At 48.2% G+C, this 22,700-nt stretch overlaps 27 non-coding genes across 27 annotated transcripts; all 27 read left to right on the top strand.

The window, feature by feature from the left end:
• The first annotated feature begins 412 nt into the window (after positions 1 to 412).
• TRNAG-GCC (transfer RNA glycine (anticodon GCC)) lies at positions 413 to 483 on the top strand. Its single transcript has one exon. It is a non-coding gene; the product is annotated as a tRNA-Gly (tRNA).
• A 325-nt stretch (positions 484 to 808) lies between these two features.
• Positions 809 to 882, top strand: TRNAI-AAU (transfer RNA isoleucine (anticodon AAU)). Its single transcript has one exon. It is a non-coding gene; the product is annotated as a tRNA-Ile (tRNA).
• Positions 883 to 2,134: 1,252 nt separating this feature from the next.
• TRNAI-AAU (transfer RNA isoleucine (anticodon AAU)) lies at positions 2,135 to 2,208 on the top strand. Its single transcript has one exon. It is a non-coding gene; the product is annotated as a tRNA-Ile (tRNA).
• Positions 2,209 to 3,075: 867 nt separating this feature from the next.
• On the top strand, positions 3,076 to 3,146 carry TRNAG-GCC (transfer RNA glycine (anticodon GCC)). Its single transcript has one exon. It is a non-coding gene; the product is annotated as a tRNA-Gly (tRNA).
• Positions 3,147 to 3,471: 325 nt separating this feature from the next.
• Positions 3,472 to 3,545, top strand: TRNAI-AAU (transfer RNA isoleucine (anticodon AAU)). Its single transcript has one exon. It is a non-coding gene; the product is annotated as a tRNA-Ile (tRNA).
• Positions 3,546 to 4,797: 1,252 nt separating this feature from the next.
• Positions 4,798 to 4,871, top strand: TRNAI-AAU (transfer RNA isoleucine (anticodon AAU)). Its single transcript has one exon. It is a non-coding gene; the product is annotated as a tRNA-Ile (tRNA).
• An 867-nt stretch (positions 4,872 to 5,738) lies between these two features.
• Positions 5,739 to 5,809, top strand: TRNAG-GCC (transfer RNA glycine (anticodon GCC)). The gene has a single exon. It is a non-coding gene; the product is annotated as a tRNA-Gly (tRNA).
• A 1,254-nt stretch (positions 5,810 to 7,063) lies between these two features.
• Positions 7,064 to 7,134, top strand: TRNAG-GCC (transfer RNA glycine (anticodon GCC)). Its single transcript has one exon. It is a non-coding gene; the product is annotated as a tRNA-Gly (tRNA).
• A 1,639-nt stretch (positions 7,135 to 8,773) lies between these two features.
• TRNAI-AAU (transfer RNA isoleucine (anticodon AAU)) lies at positions 8,774 to 8,847 on the top strand. The gene has a single exon. It is a non-coding gene; the product is annotated as a tRNA-Ile (tRNA).
• An 867-nt stretch (positions 8,848 to 9,714) lies between these two features.
• On the top strand, positions 9,715 to 9,785 carry TRNAG-GCC (transfer RNA glycine (anticodon GCC)). Its single transcript has one exon. It is a non-coding gene; the product is annotated as a tRNA-Gly (tRNA).
• Positions 9,786 to 10,099: 314 nt separating this feature from the next.
• On the top strand, positions 10,100 to 10,173 carry TRNAI-AAU (transfer RNA isoleucine (anticodon AAU)). Its single transcript has one exon. It is a non-coding gene; the product is annotated as a tRNA-Ile (tRNA).
• Positions 10,174 to 11,040: 867 nt separating this feature from the next.
• On the top strand, positions 11,041 to 11,111 carry TRNAG-GCC (transfer RNA glycine (anticodon GCC)). Its single transcript has one exon. It is a non-coding gene; the product is annotated as a tRNA-Gly (tRNA).
• Positions 11,112 to 11,425: 314 nt separating this feature from the next.
• Positions 11,426 to 11,499, top strand: TRNAI-AAU (transfer RNA isoleucine (anticodon AAU)). The gene has a single exon. It is a non-coding gene; the product is annotated as a tRNA-Ile (tRNA).
• Positions 11,500 to 12,751: 1,252 nt separating this feature from the next.
• On the top strand, positions 12,752 to 12,825 carry TRNAI-AAU (transfer RNA isoleucine (anticodon AAU)). The gene has a single exon. It is a non-coding gene; the product is annotated as a tRNA-Ile (tRNA).
• Positions 12,826 to 13,692: 867 nt separating this feature from the next.
• Positions 13,693 to 13,763, top strand: TRNAG-GCC (transfer RNA glycine (anticodon GCC)). The gene has a single exon. It is a non-coding gene; the product is annotated as a tRNA-Gly (tRNA).
• Positions 13,764 to 14,077: 314 nt separating this feature from the next.
• On the top strand, positions 14,078 to 14,151 carry TRNAI-AAU (transfer RNA isoleucine (anticodon AAU)). The gene has a single exon. It is a non-coding gene; the product is annotated as a tRNA-Ile (tRNA).
• Positions 14,152 to 15,403: 1,252 nt separating this feature from the next.
• On the top strand, positions 15,404 to 15,477 carry TRNAI-AAU (transfer RNA isoleucine (anticodon AAU)). Its single transcript has one exon. It is a non-coding gene; the product is annotated as a tRNA-Ile (tRNA).
• Positions 15,478 to 16,344: 867 nt separating this feature from the next.
• TRNAG-GCC (transfer RNA glycine (anticodon GCC)) lies at positions 16,345 to 16,415 on the top strand. The gene has a single exon. It is a non-coding gene; the product is annotated as a tRNA-Gly (tRNA).
• Positions 16,416 to 16,729: 314 nt separating this feature from the next.
• Positions 16,730 to 16,803, top strand: TRNAI-AAU (transfer RNA isoleucine (anticodon AAU)). The gene has a single exon. It is a non-coding gene; the product is annotated as a tRNA-Ile (tRNA).
• An 867-nt stretch (positions 16,804 to 17,670) lies between these two features.
• On the top strand, positions 17,671 to 17,741 carry TRNAG-GCC (transfer RNA glycine (anticodon GCC)). The gene has a single exon. It is a non-coding gene; the product is annotated as a tRNA-Gly (tRNA).
• A 318-nt stretch (positions 17,742 to 18,059) lies between these two features.
• On the top strand, positions 18,060 to 18,133 carry TRNAI-AAU (transfer RNA isoleucine (anticodon AAU)). Its single transcript has one exon. It is a non-coding gene; the product is annotated as a tRNA-Ile (tRNA).
• Positions 18,134 to 19,000: 867 nt separating this feature from the next.
• TRNAG-GCC (transfer RNA glycine (anticodon GCC)) lies at positions 19,001 to 19,071 on the top strand. Its single transcript has one exon. It is a non-coding gene; the product is annotated as a tRNA-Gly (tRNA).
• Positions 19,072 to 19,216: 145 nt separating this feature from the next.
• On the top strand, positions 19,217 to 19,289 carry TRNAT-CGU (transfer RNA threonine (anticodon CGU)). The gene has a single exon. It is a non-coding gene; the product is annotated as a tRNA-Thr (tRNA).
• Positions 19,290 to 20,330: 1,041 nt separating this feature from the next.
• On the top strand, positions 20,331 to 20,401 carry TRNAG-GCC (transfer RNA glycine (anticodon GCC)). Its single transcript has one exon. It is a non-coding gene; the product is annotated as a tRNA-Gly (tRNA).
• Positions 20,402 to 20,546: 145 nt separating this feature from the next.
• TRNAT-CGU (transfer RNA threonine (anticodon CGU)) lies at positions 20,547 to 20,619 on the top strand. The gene has a single exon. It is a non-coding gene; the product is annotated as a tRNA-Thr (tRNA).
• Positions 20,620 to 21,660: 1,041 nt separating this feature from the next.
• On the top strand, positions 21,661 to 21,731 carry TRNAG-GCC (transfer RNA glycine (anticodon GCC)). The gene has a single exon. It is a non-coding gene; the product is annotated as a tRNA-Gly (tRNA).
• Positions 21,732 to 22,049: 318 nt separating this feature from the next.
• Positions 22,050 to 22,123, top strand: TRNAI-AAU (transfer RNA isoleucine (anticodon AAU)). The gene has a single exon. It is a non-coding gene; the product is annotated as a tRNA-Ile (tRNA).
• Positions 22,124 to 22,700: the final 577 nt, after the last annotated feature.

Here is a 22,700-nt window from a genome sequence, read left to right as displayed (position 1 = left end):
ACTCGTGGTTTTAGCATAATAAAGCAAGCAGCGCCCAAACAGGGACTTGAACCCTGGACCCTCAGATTAAAAGTCTGATGCTCTACCGACTGAGCTATCCAGGCTCGCTGTGCATGAGGCTTGGGCCAGACCTGAAGCTGGCTATCAGTCACAGAGTTGGTCCACGTGCACTTACTTTACATCTAGGACACCTTGAGTTTCTGGTTGACAACCAATTTCTCAATGTCGGTCTCATAATCTGAAGGTCGAGAGTCAGGTCCTCACACAGGGCACGCTTCTTTTACAGCTACACGTATAAGCAACTAACTGATTGATCCCCCAACCACCGCTTCCATAACTTTCTGGTCAGGGGGAAAAATCTTCTTTCCGACCACTCGAATCTCTATGGATTTTCAAGTGGGCCATTGCAGATGCATTGGTGGTTCAGTGGTAGAATTCTCGCCTGCCACGCGGGAGGCCCGGGTTCGATTCCCGGCCAATGCAAGCTTCTTTTTAGAGCATTGGTAAAACAGGTCCCTGGAAAAGCAGGGTTGCCTTTTACCCATGCTGAAGGAAATTTGTCCTTTACGATGGATGTCCTTTATTTGTCCTTTACGATGCTTCAGCAACCGGCACCAGCCAGCGTTTGCCTTGTTAGCGCAGTAGGTAGCGCGTCAGTCTCATAATCTGAAGGTCGTGAGTTCGACCCTCATACAGGGCATGCTTGTTTTACAGCTTGAGACTGTTGATAGCTGATGCCAAACGTTCATTTACTCTGGAGTTTTTTCCACGGTCCTCAATCCGAGCCTGCGTCCGAGCCTGCCGACGTGGCCGGTTAGCTCAGTTGGTTAGAGCGTGGTGCTAATAACGCCAAGGTCGCGGGTTCGATCCCCGTACGGGCCATGCTGTTTTGCCTATGTTTCTGCAAATGAAATGACTCCCTTATTTGCATGATGCATTGTATAGATACCACTATATCCGTTATTCAGGAAATGTCTGGACATCTGTGCGTTACCGTACATCCGCGGATTGCTGGCTGGTGTTTAGAGGCGGCGGTGTCTCGATTTTTCTGCACGTATGTTATTTGTTTCCGTGAACACAGGAGGCATTAACGGTGGATTCTCTTTAAACATTCAATATCCTTCAAACTCTGGTGTGTGCACCATTGGTCTAAGGTCTAGAAAGAAAAGGGGGTGACGTTATAAATGACCTTGTTTCTTTACACATAGATACGGGAGACATTTTTTGGCAGGTAAGAACCGTTCGGCATATCTAAAACGTTTGCAGGGAAGCCGTCCCGCTTATCTACTATCTTTTGAGTCAAGTAAAGCTTTCCAGTGTTGATTGTACGGCGCTGAACTCGTGGTTTTAGCATAATAAAGCAAGCAGCGCCCGAACAGGGACTTGAACCCTGGACCCTCAGATTAAAAGTCTGATGCTCTACCGACTGAGCTATCCAGGCTCGCTGTGCATGAGGCTTGGGCCTGACCTGAAGCTGGCTATCAGTCACAGAGTTGGTCCACGTGCACTTACTTTACATCTAGGACACCTTGAGTTTCTGGTTGACAACCAATTTCTCAATGTCGGTCTCATAATCTGAAGGTCGAGAGTCAGGTCCTCACACAGGGCACGCTTCTTTTACAGCTACACGTATAAGCAACTAACTGATTGATCCCCCAACCACCGCTTCCATAACTTTCTGGTCAGGGGGAGAAATCTTCTTTCCGACCACTCGAATCTCTATGGATTTTCAAGTCGACCGTTGCGGATGCATTGGTGGTTCAGTGGTAGAATTCTCGCCTGCCACGAGGGAGGCCCGGGTTCGATTCCCGGCCAATGCAAGCTTCCTTTTAGAGCATTGGTAAAACAGGTCCCTGGACAAGCAGGGTTGCCTTTTACCCACGCTGAAGGAAATGTGTCATTTACTATGTTGCAACGCGTCACGTATGAAGAGCTTCAGCAACCGGCGCCAGCCAGCGTTTGCCTTGTTAGCGCAGTAGGTAGCGCGTCAGTCTCATAATCTGAAGGTCGTGAGTTCGACCCTCATACAGGGCATGCTTGTTTTACAGCTTGAGACTGTTGATAGCTGATGCCAAACGTTCATTTACTATGGAGTTTTTTCCACGGTCCTCTGTTGCGCCGAGCCTGCCGACGTGGCCGGTTAGCTCAGTTGGTTAGAGCGTGGTGCTAATAACGCCAAGGTCGCGGGTTCGATCCCCGTACGGGCCATGCTGTTTTGCCTATGTTTCTGCAAATGAAATGACTCCCTTATTTGCATGATGCATTGTATAGATACCACTATATCCGTTATTCAGGAAATGTCTGGACATCTGTGCGTTACCGTACATCCGCTGATTGCTGGCTGGTGTTTAGAGGCGGCGGTGTCTCGATTTTTCTGCACGTATGTTATTTGTTTCCGTGAACACAGGAGGCATTAACGGTGGATTCTCTTTAAACATTCAATATCCTTCAAACTCTGGTGTGTGCACCATTGGTCTAAGGTCTAGAAAGAAAAGGGGGTGACGTTATAAATGATCTTGTTTCTTTACACATAGATACGGGAGACATTTTTTGGCAGGTAAGAACCATTCGGCATATCTAAAACGTTTGCAGGGAAGCCGTCCCGCTTATCTACTATCTTTTGAGTCAAGTAAAGCTTTCCAGTGTTGATTGTACGGCACTGAACTCGTGGTTTTAGCATAATAAAGCAAGCAGCGCCCAAACAGGGACTTGAACCCTGGACCCTCAGATTAAAAGTCTGATGCTCTACCGACTGAGCTATCCAGGCTCGCTGTGCATGAGGCTTGGGCCAGACCTGAAGCTGGCTATCAGTCACAGAGTTGGTCCACGTGCACTTACTTTACATCTAGGACACCTTGAGTTTCTGGTTGACAACCAATTTCTCAATGTCGGTCTCATAATCTGAAGGTCGAGAGTCAGGTCCTCACACAGGGCACGCTTCTTTTACAGCTACACGTATAAGCAACTAACTGATTGATCCCCCAACCACCGCTTCCATAACTTTCTGGTCAGGGGGAAAAATCTTCTTTCCGACCACTCGAATCTCTATGGATTTTCAAGTGGGCCATTGCAGATGCATTGGTGGTTCAGTGGTAGAATTCTCGCCTGCCACGCGGGAGGCCCGGGTTCGATTCCCGGCCAATGCAAGCTTCTTTTTAGAGCATTGGTAAAACAGGTCCCTGGAAAAGCAGGGTTGCCTTTTACCCATGCTGAAGGAAATTTGTCCTTTACGATGGATGTCCTTTATTTGTCCTTTACGATGCTTCAGCAACCGGCACCAGCCAGCGTTTGCCTTGTTAGCGCAGTAGGTAGCGCGTCAGTCTCATAATCTGAAGGTCGTGAGTTCGACCCTCATACAGGGCATGCTTGTTTTACAGCTTGAGACTGTTGATAGCTGATGCCAAACGTTCATTTACTCTGGAGTTTTTTCCACGGTCCTCAATCCGAGCCTGCGTCCGAGCCTGCCGACGTGGCCGGTTAGCTCAGTTGGTTAGAGCGTGGTGCTAATAACGCCAAGGTCGCGGGTTCGATCCCCGTACGGGCCATGCTGTTTTGCCTATGTTTCTGCAAATGAAATGACTCCCTTATTTGCATGATGCATTGTATAGATACCACTATATCCGTTATTCAGGAAATGTCTGGACATCTGTGCGTTACCGTACATCCGCGGATTGCTGGCTGGTGTTTAGAGGCGGCGGTGTCTCGATTTTTCTGCACGTATGTTATTTGTTTCCGTGAACACAGGAGGCATTAACGGTGGATTCTCTTTAAACATTCAATATCCTTCAAACTCTGGTGTGTGCACCATTGGTCTAAGGTCTAGAAAGAAAAGGGGGTGACTTTATAAATGACCTTGTTTCTTTACACATAGATACGGGAGACATTTTTTGGCAGGTAAGAACCGTTCGGCATATCTAAAACGTTTGCAGGGAAGCCGTCCCGCTTATCTACTATCTTTTGAGTCAAGTAAAGCTTTCCAGTGTTGATTGTACGGCGCTGAACTCGTGGTTTTAGCATAATAAAGCAAGCAGCGCCCGAACAGGGACTTGAACCCTGGACCCTCAGATTAAAAGTCTGATGCTCTACCGACTGAGCTATCCAGGCTCGCTGTGCATGAGGCTTGGGCCTGACCTGAAGCTGGCTATCAGTCACAGAGTTGGTCCACGTGCACTTACTTTACATCTAGGACACCTTGAGTTTCTGGTTGACAACCAATTTCTCAATGTCGGTCTCATAATCTGAAGGTCGAGAGTCAGGTCCTCACACAGGGCACGCTTCTTTTACAGCTACACGTATAAGCAACTAACTGATTGATCCCCCAACCACCGCTTCCATAACTTTCTGGTCAGGGGGAGAAATCTTCTTTCCGACCACTCGAATCTCTATGGATTTTCAAGTCGACCGTTGCGGATGCATTGGTGGTTCAGTGGTAGAATTCTCGCCTGCCACGAGGGAGGCCCGGGTTCGATTCCCGGCCAATGCAAGCTTCCTTTTAGAGCATTGGTAAAACAGGTCCCTGGACAAGCAGGGTTGCCTTTTACCCACGCTGAAGGAAATGTGTCATTTACTATGTTGCAACGCGTCACGTATGAAGAGCTTCAGCAACCGGCGCCAGCCAGCGTTTGCCTTGTTAGCGCAGTAGGTAGCGCGTCAGTCTCATAATCTGAAGGTCGTGAGTTCGACCCTCATACAGGGCATGCTTGTTTTACAGCTTGAGACTGTTGATAGCTGATGCCAAACGTTCATTTACTATGGAGTTTTTTCCACGGTCCTCTGTTGCGCCGAGCCTGCCGACGTGGCCGGTTAGCTCAGTTGGTTAGAGCGTGGTGCTAATAACGCCAAGGTCGCGGGTTCGATCCCCGTACGGGCCATGCTGTTTTGCCTATGTTTCTGCAAATGAAATGACTCCCTTATTTGCATGATGCATTGTATAGATACCACTATATCCGTTATTCAGGAAATGTCTGGACATCTGTGCGTTACCGTACATCCGCTGATTGCTGGCTGGTGTTTAGAGGCGGCGGTGTCTCGATTTTTCTGCACGTATGTTATTTGTTTCCGTGAACACAGGAGGCATTAACGGTGGATTCTCTTTAAACATTCAATATCCTTCAAACTCTGGTGTGTGCACCATTGGTCTAAGGTCTAGAAAGAAAAGGGGGTGACGTTATAAATGATCTTGTTTCTTTACACATAGATACGGGAGACATTTTTTGGCAGGTAAGAACCATTCGGCATATCTAAAACGTTTGCAGGGAAGCCGTCCCGCTTATCTACTATCTTTTGAGTCAAGTAAAGCTTTCCAGTGTTGATTGTACGGCACTGAACTCGTGGTTTTAGCATAATAAAGCAAGCAGCGCCCAAACAGGGACTTGAACCCTGGACCCTCAGATTAAAAGTCTGATGCTCTACCGACTGAGCTATCCAGGCTCGCTGTGCATGAGGCTTGGGCCAGACCTGAAGCTGGCTATCAGTCACAGAGTTGGTCCACGTGCACTTACTTTACATCTAGGACACCTTGAGTTTCTGGTTGACAACCAATTTCTCAATGTCGGTCTCATAATCTGAAGGTCGAGAGTCAGGTCCTCACACAGGGCACGCTTCTTTTACAGCTACACGTATAAGCAACTAACTGATTGATCCCCCAACCACCGCTTCCATAACTTTCTGGTCAGGGGGAGAAATCTTCTTTCCGACCACTCGAATCTCTATGGATTTTCAAGTCGGCCGTTGCAGATGCATTGGTGGTTCAGTGGTAGAATTCTCGCCTGCCACGCGGGAGGCCCGGGTTCGATTCCCGGCCAATGCAAGCTTCCTTTTAGAGCATTGGTAAAACAGGTCCCTGGGCAAGCAGGGTTGCCTTTTACCCACGCTGAAGGAAATGTGTCATTTACTATGTTGCAACGCGTCACATATGAAGAGCTTCAGCAACCGGCGCCAGCCAGCGTTTGCCTTGTTAGCGCAGTAGGTAGCGCGTCAGTCTCATAATCTGAAGGTCGTGAGTTCGACCCTCATACAGGGCATGCTTGTTTTACAGCTTGAGACTGTTGATAGCTGATGCCAAACGTTCATTTACTATGGAGTTTTTTCCACGGTCCTCTGTTGCGCCGAGCCTGCCGGTTGGCCGGTTAGCTCAGTTGGTTAGAGCGTGGTGCTAATAACGCCAAGGTCGTGGGTTCGATCCCCGTACGGGCCATGCTGTTTTGCCTATGTTTCTGCAAATGAAATGACTCCCTTATTTGCATGATGCATTGTATAGATACCACTATATCCGTTATTCAGGAAATGTCTGGACGTCTGTGCGTTACCGTACATCCGCGGATTGCTGGCTGGTGTTTAGAGGCGGCGGTGTCTCGATTTTTCTGCACGTATGTTATTTGTTTCCGTGAACACAGGAGGCATTAACGGTGGATTCTCTTTAAACATTCAATATCCTTCAAACTCTGGTGTGTGCACCATTGGTCTAAGGTCTAGAAAGAAAAGGGGGTGACGTTATAAATGACCTTGTTTCTTTACACATAGATACGGGAGACATTTTTTGGCAGGTAAGAACCGTTCGGCATATCTAAAACGTTTGCAGGGAAGCCGTCCCGCTTATCTACTATCTTTTGAGTCAAGTAAAGCTTTCCAGTGTTGATTGTACGGCGCTGAACTCGTGGTTTTAGCATAATAAAACAAGCAGCGCCCGAACAGGGACTTGAACCCTGGACCCTCAGATTAAAAGTCTGATGCTCTACCGACTGAGCTATCCAGGCTCGCTGTGCATGAGGCTTGGGCCTGACCTGAAGCTGGCTATCAGTCACAGAGTTGGTCCACGTGCACTTACTTTACATCTAGGACACCTTGAGTTTCTGGTTGACAACCAATTTCTCAATGTCGGTCTCATAATCTGAAGGTCGAGAGTCAGGTCCTCACACAGGGCACGCTTCTTTTACAGCTACACGTATAAGCAACTAACTGATTGATCCCCCAACCACCGCTTCCATAACTTTCTGGTCAGGGGGAAAAATCTTCTTTCCGACCACTCGAATCTCTATGGATTTTCAAGTCGACCGTTGCAGATGCATTGGTGGTTCAGTGGTAGAATTCTCGCCTGCCACGCGGGAGGCCCGGGTTCGATTCCCGGCCAATGCAAGCTTCCTTTTAGAGCATTGGTAAAACAGGTCCCTGGGCAAGCAGGGTTGCCTTTTACCCACGCTGAAGGAAATGTGTCATTTACTATGTTGCAACGCGTCACGTATGAAGAGCTTCAGCAACCGGCGCCAGCCAGCGTTTGCCTTGTTAGCGCAGTAGGTAGCGCGTCAGTCTCATAATCTGAAGGTCGTGAGTTCGACCCTCATACAGGGCATGCTTGTTTTACAGCTTGAGACTGTTGATAGCTGATGCCAAACGTTCATTTACTATGGAGTTTTTTCCACGGTCCTCTGTTGCGCCGAGCCTGCCGGTTGGCCGGTTAGCTCAGTTGGTTAGAGCGTGGTGCTAATAACGCCAAGGTCGTGGGTTCGATCCCCGTACGGGCCATGCTGTTTTGCCTATGTTTCTGCAAATGAAATGACTCCCTTATTTGCATGATGCATTGTATAGATACCACTATATCCGTTATTCAGGAAATGTCTGGACATCTGTGCGTTACCGTACATCCGCGGATTGCTGGCTGGTGTTTAGAGGCGGCGGTGTCTCGATTTTTCTGCACGTATGTTATTTGTTTCCGTGAACACAGGAGGCATTAACGGTGGATTCTCTTTAAACATTCAATATCCTTCAAACTCTGGTGTGTGCACCATTGGTCTAAGGTCTAGAAAGAAAAGGGGGTGACGTTATAAATGACCTTGTTTCTTTACACATAGATACGGGAGACATTTTTTGGCAGGTAAGAACCGTTCGGCATATCTAAAACGTTTGCAGGGAAGCCGTCCCGCTTATCTACTATCTTTTGAGTCAAGTAAAGCTTTCCAGTGTTGATTGTACGGCGCTGAACTCGTGGTTTTAGCATAATAAAGCAAGCAGCGCCCGAACAGGGACTTGAACCCTGGAGCCTCAGATTAAAAGTCTGATGCTCTACCGACTGAGCTATCCAGGCTCGCTGTGCATGAGGCTTGGGCCAGACCTGAAGCTGGCTATCAGTCACAGAGTTGGTCCACGTGCACTTACTTTACATCTAGGACACCTTGAGTTTCTGGTTGACAACCAATTTCTCAATGTCGGTCTCATAATCTGAAGGTCGAGAGTCAGGTCCTCACACAGGGCACGCTTCTTTTACAGCTACACGTATAAGCAACTAACTGATTGATCCCCCAACCACCGCTTCCATAACTTTCTGGTCAGGGGGAGAAATCTTCTTTCCGACCACTCGAATCTCTATGGATTTTCAAGTCGACCGTTGCGGATGCATTGGTGGTTCAGTGGTAGAATTCTCGCCTGCCACGAGGGAGGCCAGGGTTCGATTCCCGGCCAATGCAAGCTTCCTTTTAGAGCATTGGTAAAACAGGTCCCTGGACAAGCAGGGTTGCCTTTTACCCACGCTGAAGGAAATGTGTCATTTACTATGTTGCAACGCGTCACGTATGAAGAGCTTCAGCAACCGGCGCCAGCCAGCGTTTGCCTTGTTAGCGCAGTAGGTAGCGCGTCAGTCTCATAATCTGAAGGTCGTGAGTTCGACCCTCATACAGGGCATGCTTGTTTTACAGCTTGAGACTGTTGATAGCTGATGCCAAACGTTCATTTACTATGGAGTTTTTTCCACGGTCCTCTGTTGCGCCGAGCCTGCCGACGTGGCCGGTTAGCTCAGTTGGTTAGAGCGTGGTGCTAATAACGCCAAGGTCGCGGGTTCGATCCCCGTACGGGCCATGCTGTTTTGCCTATGTTTCTGCAAATGAAATGACTCCCTTATTTGCATGATGCATTGTATAGATACCACTATATCCGTTATTCAGGAAATGTCTGGACGTCTGTGCGTTACCGTACATCCGCGGATTGCTGGCTGGTGTTTAGAGGCGGCGGTGTCTCGATTTTTCTGCACGTATGTTATTTGTTTCCGTGAACACAGGAGGCATTAACGGTGGATTCTCTTTAAACATTCAATATCCTTCAAACTCTGGTGTGTGCACCATTGGTCTAAGGTCTAGAAAGAAAAGGGGGTGACGTTATAAATGATCTTGTTTCTTTACACATAGATACAGGAGACATTTTTTGGCAGCTAACAACAGTTCGGCATATCTAAAACGTTTGCAGGGAAGCCGTCCCGCTTATCTACTATCTTTTGAGTCAAGTAAAGCTTTCCAGTGTTGATTGTACGGCGCTGAACTCGTGGTTTTAGCATAATAAAGCAAGCCGACCCCAAACAGGGACTTGAACCCTGGACCCTCAGATTAAAAGTCTGGTGCTCTACCGACTGAGCTATCCAGGCTCGCTGTGCATGAGGCTTGGGCCAGACCTGAAGCTGGCTATCAGTCACAGAGTTGGTCCACGTGCACTTACTTTACATCTAGGACACCTTGAGTTTCTGGTTGACAACCAATTTCTCAATGTCGGTCTCATAATCTGAAGGTCGAGAGTCAGGTCCTCACACAGGGCACGCTTCTTTTACAGCTACACGTATAAGCAACTAACTGATTGATCCCCCAACCACCGCTTCCATAACTTTCTGGTCAGGGGGAGAAATCTTCTTTCCGACCACTCGAATCTCTATGGATTTTCAAGTCGGCCGTTGCAGATGCATTGGTGGTTCAGTGGTAGAATTCTCGCCTGCCACGCGGGAGGCCCGGGTTCGATTCCCGGCCAATGCAAGCTTCCTTTTAGAGCATTGGTAAAACAGGTCCCTGGACAAGCAGGGTTGCCTTTTACCCACGCTGAAGGAAATGTGTCATTTACTATGTTGCAACGCGTCACGTATGAAGAGCTTCAGCAACCGGCGCCAGCCAGCGTTTGCCTTGTTAGCGCAGTAGGTAGCGCGTCAGTCTCATAATCTGAAGGTCGTGAGTTCGACCCTCATACAGGGCATGCTTGTTTTACAGCTTGAGACTGTTGATAGCTGATGCCAAACGTTCATTTACTATGGAGTGTTTTCCACGGTCCTCTGTTGCGCCGAGCCTGCCGACGTGGCCGGTTAGCTCAGTTGGTTAGAGCGTGGTGCTAATAACGCCAAGGTCGCGGGTTCGATCCCCGTACGGGCCATGCTGTTTTGCCTATGTTTCTGCAAATGAAATGACTCCCTTATTTGCATGATGCATTGTATAGATACCACTATATCCGTTATTCAGGAAATGTCTGGACGTCTGTGCGTTACCGTACATCCGCGGATTGCTGGCTGGTGTTTAGAGGCGGCGGTGTCTCGATTTTTCTGCACGTATGTTATTTGTTTCCGTGAACACAGGAGGCATTAACGGTGGATTCTCTTTAAACATTCAATATCCTTCAAACTCTGGTGTGTGCACCATTGGTCTAAGGTCTAGAAAGAAAAGGGGGTGACGTTATAAATGATCTTGTTTCTTTACACATAGATACGGGAGACATTTTTTGGCAGGTAAGAACCATTCGGCATATCTAAAACGTTTGCAGGGAAGCCGTCCCGCTTATCTACTATCTTTTGAGTCAAGTAAAGCTTTCCAGTGTTGATTGTACGGCACTGAACTCGTGGTTTTAGCATAATAAAGCAAGCAGCGCCCGAACAGGGACTTGAACCCTGGACCCTCAGATTAAAAGTCTGATGCTCTACCGACTGAGCTATCCAGGCTCGCTGTGCATGAGGCTTGGGCCAGACCTGAAGCTGGCTATCAGTCACAGAGTTGGTCCACGTGCACTTACTTTACATCTAGGACACCTTGAGTTTCTGGTTGACAACCAATTTCTCAATGTCGGTCTCATAATCTGAAGGTCGAGAGTCAGGTCCTCACACAGGGCACGCTTCTTTTACAGCTACACGTATAAGCAACTAACTGATTGATCCCCCAACCACCGCTTCCATAACTTTCTGGTCAGGGGGAGAAATCTTCTTTCCGACCACTCGAATCTCTATGGATTTTCAAGTCGACCGTTGCAGATGCATTGGTGGTTCAGTGGTAGAATTCTCGCCTGCCACGCGGGAGGCCCGGGTTCGATTCCCGGCCAATGCAAGCTTCCTTTTAGAGCATTGGTAAAACAGGTCCCTGGGCAAGCAGGGTTGCCTTTTACCCACGCTGAAGGAAATGTGTCATTTACTATGTTGCAACGCGTCACGTATGAAGAGCTTCAGCAACCGGCGCCAGCCAGCGTTTGCCTTGTTAGCGCAGTAGGTAGCGCGTCAGTCTCATAATCTGAAGGTCGTGAGTTCGACCCTCATACAGGGCATGCTTGTTTTACAGCTTGAGACTGTTGATAGCTGATGCCAAACGTTCATTTACTATGGAGTGTTTTCCACGGTCCTCTGTTGCGCCAAGCCTGCCGACGTGGCCGGTTAGCTCAGTTGGTTAGAGCGTGGTGCTAATAACGCCAAGGTCGCGGGTTCGATCCCCGTACGGGCCATGCTGTTTTGCCTATGTTTCTGCAAATGAAATGACTCCCTTATTTGCATGATGCATTGTATAGATACCACTATATCCGTTATTCAGGAAATGTCTGGACGTCTGTGCGTTACCGTACATCCGCGGATTGCTGGCTGGTGTTTAGAGGCGGCGGTGTCTCGATTTTTCTGCACGTATGTTATTTGTTTCCGTGAACACAGGAGGCATTAACGGTGGATTCTCTTTAAACATTCAATATCCTTCAAACTCTGGTGTGTGCACCATTGGTCTAAGGTCTAGAAAGAAAAGGGGGTGACGTTATAAATGATCTTGTTTCTTTACACATAGATACAGGAGACATTTTTTGGCAGCTAAGAACAGTTCGGCATATCTAAAACGTTTGCAGGGAAGCCGTCCCGCTTATCTACTATCTTTTGAGTCAAGTAAAGCTTTCCAGTGTTGATTGTACGGCGCTGAACTCGTGGTTTTAGCATAATAAAGCAAGCAGCGCCCGAACAGGGACTTGAACCCTGGACCCTCAGATTAAAAGTCTGATGCTCTACCGACTGAGCTATCCAGGCTCGCTGTGCATGAGGCTTGGGCCAGACCTGAAGCTGGCTATCAGTCACAGAGTTGGTCCACGTGCACTTACTTTACATCTAGGACACCTTGAGTTTCTGGTTGACAACCAATTTCTCAATGTCGGTCTCATAATCTGAAGGTCGAGAGTCAGGTCCTCACACAGGGCACGCTTCTTTTACAGCTACACGTATAAGCAACTAACTGATTGATCCCCCAACCACCGCTTCCATAACTTTCTGGTCAGGGGGAGAAATCTTCTTTCCGACCACTCGAATCTCTATGGATTTTCAAGTCGGCCGTTGCAGATGCATTGGTGGTTCAGTGGTAGAATTCTCGCCTGCCACGCGGGAAGCCCGGGTTCGATTCCCGGCCAATGCAAGCTTCCTTTTAGAGCATTGGTAAAACAGGTCCCTGGACAAGCAGGGTTGCCTTTTGCCCACGCTGAAGGAAATGTGTCATTTACTATGTTGCAACGCGTCACGTATGAAGAGCTTCAGCAACCGGCGCCAGCCAGCGTTTGCCTTGTTAGCGCAGTAGGTAGCGCGTCAGTCTCATAATCTGAAGGTCGTGAGTTCGACCCTCATACAGGGCATGCTTGTTTTACAGCTTGAGACTGTTGATAGCTGATGCCAAACGTTCATTTACTATGGAGTTTTTTCCACGGTCCTCTGTTGCGCCGAGCCTGCCGACGTGGCCGGTTAGCTCAGTTGGTTAGAGCGTGGTGCTAATAACGCCAAGGTCGCGGGTTCGATCCCCGTACGGGCCATGCTGTTTTGCCTATGTTTCTGCAAATGAAATGACTCCCTTATTTGCATGATGCATTGTATAGATACCACTATATCCGTTATTCAGGAAATGTCTGGACGTCTGTGCGTTACCGTACATCCGCGGATTGCTGGCTGGTGTTTAGAGGCGGCGGTGTCTCGATTTTTCTGCACGTATGTTATTTGTTTCCGTGAACACAGGAGGCATTAACGGTGGATTCTCTTTAAACATTCAATATCCTTCAAACTCTGGTGTGTGCACCATTGGTCTAAGGTCTAGAAAGAAAAGGGGGTGACGTTATAAATGATCTTGTTTCTTTACACATAGATACAGGAGACATTTTTTGGCAGCTAAGAACAGTTCGGCATATCTAAAACGTTTGCAGGGAAGCCGTCCCGCTTATCTACTATCTTTTGAGTCAAGTAAAGCTTTCCAGTGTTGATTGTACGGCGCTGAACTCGTGGTTTTAGCATAATAAAGCAAGCAGCGCCCGAACAGGGACTTGAACCCTGGACCCTCAGATTAAAAGTCTGATGCTCTACCGACTGAGCTATCCAGGCTCACTGTGCATGAGGCTTGGGCCAGACCTGAAGCTGGCTATCAGTCACAGAGTTGGTCCACGTGCACTTACTTTACATCTAGGACACCTTGAGTTTCTGGTTGACAACCAATTTCTCAATGTCGGTCTCATAATCTGAAGGTCGAGAGTCAGGTCCTCACACAGGGCACGCTTCTTTTACAGCTACACGTATAAGCAACTAACTGATTGATCCCCCAACCACCGCTTCCATAACTTTCTGGTCAGGGGGAGAAATCTTCTTTCCGACCACTCGAATCTCTATGGATTTTCAAGTCGGCCGTTGCAGATGCATTGGTGGTTCAGTGGTAGAATTCTCGCCTGCCACGCGGGAGGCCCGGGTTCGATTCCCGGCCAATGCAAGCTTCCTTTTAGAGCATTGGTAAAACAGGTCCCTGGACAAGCAGGGTTGCCTTTTGCCCACGCTGAAGGAAATGTGTCATTTACTATGTTGCAACGCGTCACGTATGAAGAGCTTCAGCAACCGGCGCCAGCCAGCGTTTGCCTTGTTAGCGCAGTAGGTAGCGCGTCAGTCTCATAATCTGAAGGTCGTGAGTTCGACCCTCATACAGGGCATGCTTGTTTTACAGCTTGAGACTGTTGATAGCTGATGCCAAACGTTCATTTACTATGGAGTGTTTTCCACGGTCCTCTGTTGCGCCGAGCCTGCCGACGTGGCCGGTTAGCTCAGTTGGTTAGAGCGTGGTGCTAATAACGCCAAGGTCGCGGGTTCGATCCCCGTACGGGCCATGCTGTTTTGCCTATGTTTCTGCAAATGAAATGACTCCCTTATTTGCATGATGCATTGTATAGATACCACTATATCCGTTATTCAGGAAATGTCTGGACGTCTGTGCGTTACCGTACATCCGCGGATTGCTGGCTGGTGTTTAGAGGCGGCGGTGTCTCGATTTTTCTGCACGTATGTTATTTGTTTCCGTGAACACAGGAGGCATTAACGGTGGATTCTCTTTAAACATTCAATATCCTTCAAACTCTGGTGTGTGCACCATTGGTCTAAGGTCTAGAAAGAAAAGGGGGTGACGTTATAAATGATCTTGTTTCTTTACACATAGATACAGGAGACATTTTTTGGCAGCTAAGAACAGTTCGGCATATCTAAAACGTTTGCAGGGAAGCCGTCCCGCTTATCTACTATCTTTTGAGTCAAGTAAAGCTTTCCAGTGTTGATTGTACGGCGCTGAACTCGTGGTTTTAGCATAATAAAGCTAGCAGCGCCCGAACAGTGACTTGAACCCTGGACCCTCAGATTAAAAGTCTGATGCTCTACCGACTGAGCTATCCAGGCTCGCTGTGCATGAGGCTTGGGCCAGACCTGAAGCTGGCTATCAGTCACAGAGTTGGTCCACGTGCACTTACTTTACATCTAGGACACCTTGAGTTTCTGGTTGACAACCAATTTCTCAATGTCGGTCTCATAATCTGAAGGTCGAGAGTCAGGTCCTCACACAGGGCACGCTTCTTTTACAGCTACACGTATAAGCAACTAACTGATTGATCCCCCAACCACCGCTTCCATAACTTTCTGGTCAGGGGGAGAAATCTTCTTTCCGACCACTCGAATCTCTATGGATTTTCAAGTCGGCCGTTGCAGATGCATTGGTGGTTCAGTGGTAGAATTCTCGCCTGCCACGCGGGAAGCCCGGGTTCGATTCCCGGCCAATGCAAGCTTCCTTTTAGAGCATTGGTAAAACAGGTCCCTGGACAAGCAGGGTTGCCTTTTGCCCACGCTGAAGGAAATGTGTCATTTACTATGTTGCAACGCGTCACGTATGAAGAGCTTCAGCAACCGGCGCCAGCCAGCGTTTGCCTTGTTAGCGCAGTAGGTAGCGCGTCAGTCTCATAATCTGAAGGTCGTGAGTTCGACCCTCATACAGGGCATGCTTGTTTTACAGCTTGAGACTGTTGATAGCTGATGCCAAACGTTCATTTACTATGGAGTTTTTTCCACGGTCCTCTGTTGCGCCGAGCCTGCCGACGTGGCCGGTTAGCTCAGTTGGTTAGAGCGTGGTGCTAATAACGCCAAGGTCGCGGGTTCGATCCCCGTACGGGCCATGCTGTTTTGCCTATGTTTCTGCAAATGAAATGACTCCCTTATTTGCATGATGCATTGTATAGATACCACTATATCCGTTATTCAGGAAATGTCTGGACGTCTGTGCGTTACCGTACATCCGCGGATTGCTGGCTGGTGTTTAGAGGCGGCGGTGTCTCGATTTTTCTGCACGTATGTTATTTGTTTCCGTGAACACAGGAGGCATTAACGGTGGATTCTCTTTAAACATTCAATATCCTTCAAACTCTGGTGTGTGCACCATTGGTCTAAGGTCTAGAAAGAAAAGGGGGTGACGTTATAAATGATCTTGTTTCTTTACACATAGATACAGGAGACATTTTTTGGCAGCTAAGAACAGTTCGGCATATCTAAAACGTTTGCAGGGAAGCCGTCCCGCTTATCTACTATCTTTTGAGTCAAGTAAAGCTTTCCAGTGTTGATTGTACGGCGCTGAACTCGTGGTTTTAGCATAATAAAGCAAGCAGCGCCCGAACAGGGACTTGAACCCTGGACCCTCAGATTAAAAGTCTGATGCTCTACCGACTGAGCTATCCAGGCTCGCTGTGCATGAGGCTTGGGCCAGACCTGAAGCTGGCTATCAGTCACAGAGTTGGTCCACGTGCACTTACTTTACATCTAGGACACCTTGAGTTTCTGGTTGACAACCAATTTCTCAATGTCGGTCTCATAATCTGAAGGTCGAGAGTCAGGTCCTCACACAGGGCACGCTTCTTTTACAGCTACACGTATAAGCAACTAACTGATTGATCCCCCAACCACCGCTTCCATAACTTTCTGGTCAGGGGGAGAAATCTTCTTTCCGACCACTCGAATCTCTATGGATTTTCAAGTCGGCCGTTGCAGATGCATTGGTGGTTCAGTGGTAGAATTCTCGCCTGCCACGCGGGAGGCCCGGGTTCGATTCCCGGCCAATGCAAGCTTCCTTTTAGAGCATTGGTAAAACAGGTCCCTGGACAAGCAGGGTTGCCTTTTGCCCACGCTGAAGGAAATGTGTCATTTACTATGTTGCAACGCGTCACGTATGAAGAGCTTCAGCAACCGGCGCCAGCCAGCGTTTGCCTTGTTAGCGCAGTAGGTAGCGCGTCAGTCTCATAATCTGAAGGTCGTGAGTTCGACCCTCATACAGGGCATGCTTGTTTTACAGCTTGAGACTGTTGATAGCTGATGCCAAACGTTCATTTACTATGGAGTTTTTTCCACGGTCCTCTGTTGCGCCGAGCCTGCCGACGTGGCCGGTTAGCTCAGTTGGTTAGAGCGTGGTGCTAATAACGCCAAGGTCGCGGGTTCGATCCCCGTACGGGCCATGCTGTTTTGCCTATGTTTCTGCAAATGAAATGACTCCCTTATTTGCATGATGCATTGTATAGATACTACTATATCCGTTATTCAGGAAATGTCTGGACGTCTGTGCGTTACCGTACATCCGCTGATTGCTGGCTGGTGTTTAGAGGCGGCGGTGTCTCGATTTTTCTGCACGTATGTTATTTGTTTCCGTGAACACAGGAGGCATTAACGGTGGATTCTCTTTAAACATTCAATATCCTTCAAACTCTGGTGTGTGCACCATTGGTCTAAGGTCTAGAAAGAAAAGGGGGTGACGTTATAAATGATCTTGTTTCTTTACACATAGATACAGGAGACATTTTTTGGCAGCTAAGAACAGTTCGGCATATCTAAAACGTTTGCAGGGAAGCCGTCCCGCTTATCTACTATCTTTTGAGTCAAGTAAAGCTTTCCAGTGTTGATTGTACGGCGCTGAACTCGTGGTTTTAGCATAATAAAGCAAGCAGCGCCCGAACAGGGACTTGAACCCTGGACCCTCAGATTAAAAGTCTGATGCTCTACCGACTGAGCTATCCAGGCTCGCTGTGCATGAGGCTTGGGCCAGACCTGAAGCTGGCTATCAGTCACAGAGTTGGTCCACGTGCACTTACTTTACATCTAGGACACCTTGAGTTTCTGGTTGACAACCAATTTCTCAATGTCGGTCTCATAATCTGAAGGTCGAGAGTCAGGTCCTCACACAGGGCACGCTTCTTTTACAGCTACACGTATAAGCAACTAACTGATTGATCCCCCAACCACCGCTTCCATAACTTTCTGGTCAGGGGGAGAAATCTTCTTTCCGACCACTCGAATCTCTATGGATTTTCAAGTCGGCCGTTGCAGATGCATTGGTGGTTCAGTGGTAGAATTCTCGCCTGCCACGCGGGAGGCCCGGGTTCGATTCCCGGCCAATGCAAGCTTCCTTTTAGAGCATTGGTAAAACAGGTCCCTGGACAAGCAGGGTTGCCTTTTACCCACGCTGAAGGAAATGTGTCATTTACTATGTTGCAACGCGTCACGTATGAAGAGCTTCAGCAACCGGCGCAAGCCAGCCAGCGTTTGCCTTGTTAGCGCAGTAGGTAGCGCGTCAGTCTCATAATCTGAAGGTCGTGAGTTCGACCCTCATACAGGGCATGCTTGTTTTACAGCTTGAGACTGTTGATAGCTGATGCCAAACGTTCATTTACTATGGAGTTTTTTCCACGGTCCTCTGTTGCGCCGAGCCTGCCGACGTGGCCGGTTAGCTCAGTTGGTTAGAGCGTGGTGCTAATAACGCCAAGGTCGCGGGTTCGATCCCCGTACGGGCCATGCTGTTTTGCCTATGTTTCTGCAAATGAAATGACTCCCTTATTTGCATGATGCATTGTATAGATACCACTATATCCGTTATTCAGGAAATGTCTGGACATCTGTGCGTTACCGTACATCCGCTGATTGCTGGCTGGTGTTTAGAGGCGGCGGTGTCTCGATTTTTCTGCACGTATGTTATTTGTTTCCGTGAACACAGGAGGCATTAACGGTGGATTCTCTTTAAACATTCAATATCCTTCAAACTCTGGTGTGTGCACCATTGGTCTAAGGTCTAGAAAGAAAAGGGGGTGACGTTATAAATGATCTTGTTTCTTTACACATAGATACAGGAGACATTTTTTGGCAGCTAAGAACAGTTCGGCATATCTAAAACGTTTGCAGGGAAGCCGTCCCGCTTATCTACTATCTTTTGAGTCAAGTAAAGCTTTCCAGTGTTGATTGTACGGCGCTGAACTCGTGGTTTTAGCATAATAAAGCAAGCAGCGCCCGAACAGGGACTTGAACCCTGGACCCTCAGATTAAAAGTCTGATGCTCTACCGACTGAGCTATCCAGGCTCGCTGTGCATGAGGCTTGGGCCAGACCTGAAGCTGGCTATCAGTCACAGAGTTGGTCCACGTGCACTTACTTTACATCTAGGACACCTTGAGTTTCTGGTTGACAACCAATTTCTCAATGTCGGTCTCATAATCTGAAGGTCGAGAGTCAGGTCCTCACACAGGGCACGCTTCTTTTACAGCTACACGTATAAGCAACTAACTGATTGATCCCCCAACCACCGCTTCCATAACTTTCTGGTCAGGGGGAGAAATCTTCTTTCCGACCACTCGAATCTCTATGGATTTTCAAGTCGGCCGTTGCGGATGCATTGGTGGTTCAGTGGTAGAATTCTCGCCTGCCACGCGGGAGGCCCGGGTTCGATTCCCGGCCAATGCAAGCTTCCTTTTAGAGCATTGGTAAAACAGGTCCCTGGACAAGCAGGGTTGCCTTTTGCCCACGCTGAAGGAAATGTGTCATTTACTATGTTGCAACGCGTCACGTATGAAGAGCTTCAGCAACCGGCGCCAGCCAGCCAGCGTTTGCCTTGTTAGCGCAGTAGGTAGCGCGTCAGTCTCGTAATCTGAAGGTCGTGAGTTCGACCCTCATACAGGGCATGCTTGTTTTACAGCTTGAGACTGTTGATAGCTGATGCCAAACGTTCATTTACTATGGAGTTTTTTCCACGGTCCTCTGTTGCGCCGAGCCTGCCGACGTGGCCGGTTAGCTCAGTTGGTTAGAGCGTGGTGCTAATAACGCCAAGGTCGTGGGTTCGATCCCCGTACGGGCCATGCTGTTTTGCCTATGTTTCTGCAAACGAAATGACTCCCTTATTTGCATGATGCATTGTATAGATACCACTATATCCGTTATTCAGGAAATGTCTGGACATCTGTGCGTTACCGTACATCCGCTGATTGCTGGCTGGTGTTTAGAGGCGGCGGTGTCTCGATTTTTCTGCACGTATGTTATTTGTTTCCGTGAACACAGGAGGCATTAACGGTGGATTCTCTTTAAACATTCAATATCCTTCAAACTCTGGTGTGTGCACCATTGGTCTAAGGTCTAGAAAGAAAAGGGGGTGACGTTATAAATGATCTTGTTTCTTTACACATAGATACAGGAGACATTTTTTGGCAGCTAAGAACAGTTCGGCATATCTAAAACGTTTGCAGGGAAGCCGTCCCGCTTATCTACTATCTTTTGAGTCAAGTAAAGCTTTCCAGTGTTGATTGTACGGCGCTGAACTCGTGGTTTTAGCATAATAAAGCAAGCAGCGCCCGAACAGGGACTTGAACCCTGGACCCTCAGATTAAAAGTCTGATGCTCTACCGACTGAGCTATCCAGGCTCGCTGTGCATGAGGCTTGGGCCAGACCTGAAGCTGGCTATCAGTCACAGAGTTGGTCCACGTGCACTTACTTTACATCTAGGACACCTTGAGTTTCTGGTTGACAACCAATTTCTCAATGTCGGTCTCATAATCTGAAGGTCGAGAGTCAGGTCCTCGCACAGGGCACGCTTCTTTTACAGCTACACGTATAAGCAACTAACTGATTGATCCCCCAACCACCGCTTCCATAACTTTCTGGTCAGGGGGAGAAATCTTCTTTCCGACCACTCGAATCTCTATGGATTTTCAAGTCGACCGTTGCAGATGCATTGGTGGTTCAGTGGTAGAATTCTCGCCTGCCACGCGGGAGGCCCGGGTTCGATTCCCGGCCAATGCAAGCTTCCTTTTAGAGCATTGGTAAAACAGGTCCCTGGACAAGCAGGGTTGCCTTTTACCCACGCTGAAGGAAATGTGTCATTTACTATGTTGCAACGCGTCACGTATGAAGAGCTTCAGCAACCGGCGCCAGCCAGCCAGCGTTTGCCTTGTTAGCGCAGTAGGTAGCGCGTCAGTCTCGTAATCTGAAGGTCGTGAGTTCGACCCTCATACAGGGCATGCTTGTTTTACAGCTTGAGACTGTTGATAGCTGATGCCAAACGTTCATTTACTATGGAGTTTTTTCCACGGTCCTCTGTTGCGCCGAGCCTGCCGACGTGGCCGGTTAGCTCAGTTGGTTAGAGCGTGGTGCTAATAACGCCAAGGTCGTGGGTTCGATCCCCGTACGGGCCATGCTGTTTTGCCTATGTTTCTGCAAACGAAATGACTCCCTTATTTGCATGATGCATTGTATAGATACCACTATATCCGTTATTCAGGAAATGTCTGGACATCTGTGCGTTACCGTACATCCGCTGATTGCTGGCTGGTGTTTAGAGGCGGCGGTGTCTCGATTTTTCTGCACGTATGTTATTTGTTTCCGTGAACACAGGAGGCATTAACGGTGGATTCTCTTTAAACATTCAATATCCTTCAAACTCTGGTGTGTGCACCATTGGTCTAAGGTCTAGAAAGAAAAGGGGGTGACGTTATAAATGATCTTGTTTCTTTACACATAGATACAGGAGACATTTTTTGGCAGCTAAGAACAGTTCGGCATATCTAAAACGTTTGCAGGGAAGCCGTCCCGCTTATCTACTATCTTTTGAGTCAAGTAAAGCTTTCCAGTGTTGATTGTACGGCGCTGAACTCGTGGTTTTAGCATAATAAAGCAAGCAGCGCCCGAACAGGGACTTGAACCCTGGACCCTCAGATTAAAAGTCTGATGCTCTACCGACTGAGCTATCCAGGCTCGCTGTGCATGAGGCTTGGGCCAGACCTGAAGCTGGCTATCAGTCACAGAGTTGGTCCACGTGCACTTACTTTACATCTAGGACACCTTGAGTTTCTGGTTGACAACCAATTTCTCAATGTCGGTCTCATAATCTGAAGGTCGAGAGTCAGGTCCTCACACAGGGCACGCTTCTTTTACAGCTACACGTATAAGCAACTAACTGATTGATCCCCCAACCACCGCTTCCATAACTTTCTGGTCAGGGGGAGAAATCTTCTTTCCGACCACTCGAATCTCTATGGATTTTCAAGTCGACCGTTGCAGATGCATTGGTGGTTCAGTGGTAGAATTCTCGCCTGCCACGCGGGAGGCCCGGGTTCGATTCCCGGCCAATGCAAGCTTCCTTTTAGAGCATTGGTAAAACAGGTCCCTGGACAAGCAGGGTTGCCTTTTACCCACGCTGAAGGAAATGTGTCATTTACTATGTTGCAACGCGTCACGTATGAAGAGCTTCAGCAACCGGCGCAAGCCAGCCAGCGTTTGCCTTGTTAGCGCAGTAGGTAGCGCGTCAGTCTCATAATCTGAAGGTCGTGAGTTCGACCCTCATACAGGGCATGCTTGTTTTACAGCTTGAGACTGTTGATAGCTGATGCCAAACGTTCATTTACTATGGAGTTTTTTCCACGGTCCTCTGTTGCGCCGAGCCTGCCGACGTGGCCGGTTAGCTCAGTTGGTTAGAGCGTGGTGCTAATAACGCCAAGGTCGCGGGTTCGATCCCCGTACGGGCCATGCTGTTTTGCCTATGTTTCTGCAAACGAAATGACTCCCTTATTTGCATGATGCATTGTATAGATACCACTATATCCGTTATTCAGGAAATGTCTGGACATCTGTGCGTTACCGTACATCCGCTGATTGCTGGCTGGTGTTTAGAGGCGGCGGTGTCTCGATTTTTCTGCACGTATGTTATTTGTTTCCGTGAACACAGGAGGCATTAACGGTGGATTCTCTTTAAACATTCAATATCCTTCAAACTCTGGTGTGTGCACCATTGGTCTAAGGTCTAGAAAGAAAAGGGGGTGACGTTATAAATGATCTTGTTTCTTTACACATAGATACAGGAGACATTTTTTGGCAGCTAAGAACAGTTCGGCATATCTAAAACGTTTGCAGGGAAGCCGTCCCGCTTATCTACTATCTTTTGAGTCAAGTAAAGCTTTCCAGTGTTGATTGTACGGCGCTGAACTCGTGGTTTTAGCATAATAAAGCAAGCAGCGCCCGAACAGGGACTTGAACCCTGGACCCTCAGATTAAAAGTCTGATGCTCTACCGACTGAGCTATCCAGGCTCGCTGTGCATGAGGCTT

The sequence above is a fragment of the Spea bombifrons genome, chromosome 4 (assembly GCF_027358695.1).
Source record: "Spea bombifrons isolate aSpeBom1 chromosome 4, aSpeBom1.2.pri, whole genome shotgun sequence".
Classification (NCBI taxonomy): domain Eukaryota; kingdom Metazoa; phylum Chordata; class Amphibia; order Anura; family Pelobatidae; genus Spea; species Spea bombifrons.
This window is presented reverse-complemented; position numbering and strand designations above follow the sequence as displayed.